The sequence below is a fragment of the Miscanthus floridulus genome, chromosome 9 (genome assembly GCF_019320115.1).
Source record: "Miscanthus floridulus cultivar M001 chromosome 9, ASM1932011v1, whole genome shotgun sequence".
Lineage (NCBI taxonomy): Eukaryota > Viridiplantae > Streptophyta > Magnoliopsida > Poales > Poaceae > Miscanthus > Miscanthus floridulus.
Window position 1 is genome coordinate 119,574,936 of NC_089588.1, and position 3,300 is coordinate 119,578,235.

At 43.4% G+C, this 3,300-nt stretch overlaps 1 pseudogene; it reads left to right on the top strand.

Annotated features, from left to right (window-relative positions):
* Positions 1-264: 264 nt before the first annotated feature.
* On the top strand, positions 265-2,877 carry LOC136482781 (probable O-methyltransferase 2; annotated as a pseudogene).
* The last annotated feature ends 423 nt before the right edge of the window (positions 2,878-3,300 follow it).

The following is a 3,300-nucleotide window of genomic DNA, read 5'->3' on the forward strand; positions in this document are numbered from 1 at the left end:
CCCGTTCGCATTCCTGGAAATAATAAATTTAATACTGACACCACCTCGCCATCCACGCGCTCTATAGTTTACTGATTTCTGCGATACACTGAATCAACAAGTCAAACTTTCCGCCCACGCGAACATTAAACTAATGGCGTCTGATTTTTTGTGATAACACTCAACTACCTACTTAGACCTACACCAAGACCTAACCAAGGACAAGTGTACCTGGATGGATCGCTCAGCCAGCAGCTATTTAAACCCTAGTACGCAAACAAACCTTAGAGCAGCAAACCAACACACACAAACGGCAAGAAAGATATACACCGCGTGACCCTGAGATACCAAGAATGGCAGCTCCTTCTCAAGCCATAGCTCCCACCGATGCCGAGCTGCTGCAGGCGCAAGCCGACCTATGGCGCCACAGCCTCTACTACCTCACGTCCATGGCGCTCAAGTGCGCCGTCGAGCTCCACATCCCAACTGCCATACATGACCTTGGAGGCTCGACCACGCTGCTGGACCTGGTGACCGCGTTGTCCCTCCCCAAGACCAAGCTTCCATTCCTCGGTCGCATCATGCGGCTGCTGGATCACGTCGGGGATCTTCGCTTCTGACGGCAGCAATGGAGATGGAGCGGAGGCCTGTGTACCGCCTCAACCCACTCTCCTGGCTCCTGGTAGAAGGTGTGGAATCGGAGGACCACACCTACCAGAAGTACTTCGTGCTCGCAACCGTCTCCCGGCACTATGTTGAGGCCGGCTTGTCTCTGGCCGACTGGTTCAAGAAGGATCTGCCCGAGCCGCTGCAGTCGCCGTTCGAGGATTTACATGGTGTGCCCCTCGTCCATGAGAGCACAAAACTTCTCGACGAAGAGCTTGACAGGATCGTGGAAGAAGGTGTCGCTGCACACGACAACCTGGCGATCGGGACGATAATACGGGAGTGCAGTGATGTTTTCAGTGGCCTTCACTCACTGACCTATTGCTGTGGTAGACAGGGAAACACCAGCGCGAAGGCGATCATCAAGGCGTTCCCTGACATCAAATGCACCGTGCTGAACCTTCCAAGGGTTGTTGAGACGACGACGACACCTGCAGCACCAGCTGATGATGCTGTTAGCAATGTCACGGGTGATTTGTTCCACACCATCCCGCCTGCTCAGGCTGTGATGCTCAAGGTATGAATTAAATTGGGAAACAAAAAATATCATAGAATTCACTCTCACACGCATGCTTCACTACAGTTAAAAATCTGAAGTAGAGTTTTGTTTGTGCCATACAGACTCATCTTTTGCATACAAATTGATAATAGTTGTAAATACCCCGCTATAGCCCTCCTATTGCTCCACTAAAGATTTTTTGGCATCGAATTTTTTACCACAACGATGTTGCCAATTATTCCACTATTACCGCTATTGACGCTTTAGCTTCTCTATAAACACCACTATTTTGCTTATCCACGGAATATTTTAGCACTGTTAATGGTAATCAAGGCAAATATCCATTCCTTACTCTAAAGAAGTATAATCTATTTCTATCCATCATGCTCTCTACTTAAGAACCATTAAATAATTATGAAATCACTGGATACTCAGTGTTGAATGGATATGAATGTTGATAGTAACTGTGAGTATGTTGAGTGATTTCGTGAATATTAATTAATTGACATGGATACATGCTCTCCTGGAGCCTGTACATGTATTTGAGTATCTATTTTCATGAAATTTTCTTTAGCTAAATGTTTAGATGCATAATTAGTTAAGAATTTTCATGTTTTCTCTAAAAATCACTAGATTAAATAGCATCCGCTATAACCAGCTATAGCTTTTTATAGTTTACTAGCAAATGCGTCCGTACGTTGCAACGGAACCTAATACGTGCAGTGCGAGTTGTTCTAATTCATATAAGCGCGGGTGATGGGTCCAGGCCACGTACGAGATACATTGGACGTGACCCAATGCGTATTGGAGTCGATTTCACAATTATCATCACTATACGCCAGTTGTTCTAACTCATATGAGTATGGATCATGCGTCCGTGTCACATACGAAACCTGGAATGCGTGAGCGCAGTTTGTGATGTAGAAAAAGCAGGATGAAAGAAACTCTTCACTGTCCTAGTAGTTAGGGGACGTGTACGACAAAAATAGATGGAAACAAATTTTGCCGCTTTAATATTAGGTATAGATAGAGGACACCGCCTTTTTTTTGCGAAACGAAGCCCACTATTTACATAATTGAAATTGACAGATTCAATTATTATGAATTGTTAAACTTGTGTATATGGCATTATGTTTTGTAGCTTGTACTGCACTTTTGGAGCGACGAGGATTGTGTGAAGATCCTAGAGCAAATCAGGAAGGCAATTGCTTCCAAAGAAGAGGGAGGCAAGGTGATCATTATAGAAATACTTCTTGGGCCTTACATGGGCCCAATAATGTATGAAGCCCAACTCCTGATGGACATGCTCATGATGGTGAATACGAGAGGCAGGCAGCGTACTGAAAATGACTGGCGCCAGATATTCACTAAAGCTGGTTTCTCCGACTATAAGATTGTTAAGAAAATAGGAGCTCGTGGTGTCATCGAAGTCTACCCGTAAGGCTGCACACCTCTAAATAAATACTCGATCAATATGCTAATAAATGTGTGGTTCAGTATTTGCTGGATGATGTGAGATATGAGGATAATGTAAAATAAATGGAGTGCCTCGTTTCCAGTGAAGAGTCTCATGGATGTAGAGCAGATGAGCTGTATCTTCAGCTTTATTACTTCGAGATTCATGCTGCTTCTGCTTTCAAATGTACTGGAGCACTCTTGGTGCTTCCATTGTTCTATGTTGAATTGGACGTATTTGGTACCGCTAATAAGAACATATTTGATGTGGTTGCATACTTTTTGATGTGTATGTCATATACAAGCACATGTATATATGCAACGTATTTGTCATGCTATAACATTGCATGGCACCACTATACCATCGATACTAGATCTTTCTTCTAACTAACCGGAAAAAAAAGACACAAAGAGCTTGGGCATAGTGTTATAATTTGCTTATCTGCTTGCTAATTATATTAAATTAATTAATGGCCGCCGCATGCAGAGGATGCGTGTCAATAAATTCATCCATCAAACGTCGCATCTATGCATGGGATCATATCGTTTTATGGAGTAGCTATAGGTTTACACTTGAAATGCAATGTGTGGATGTATGTATGTATACTGTATACAGATATGTGATCTGTCTGTCTGACCGGATGTCGCGAGTATATCCAATGCCATCTATAACCATATAGAGATGAGTATATATTGCATGC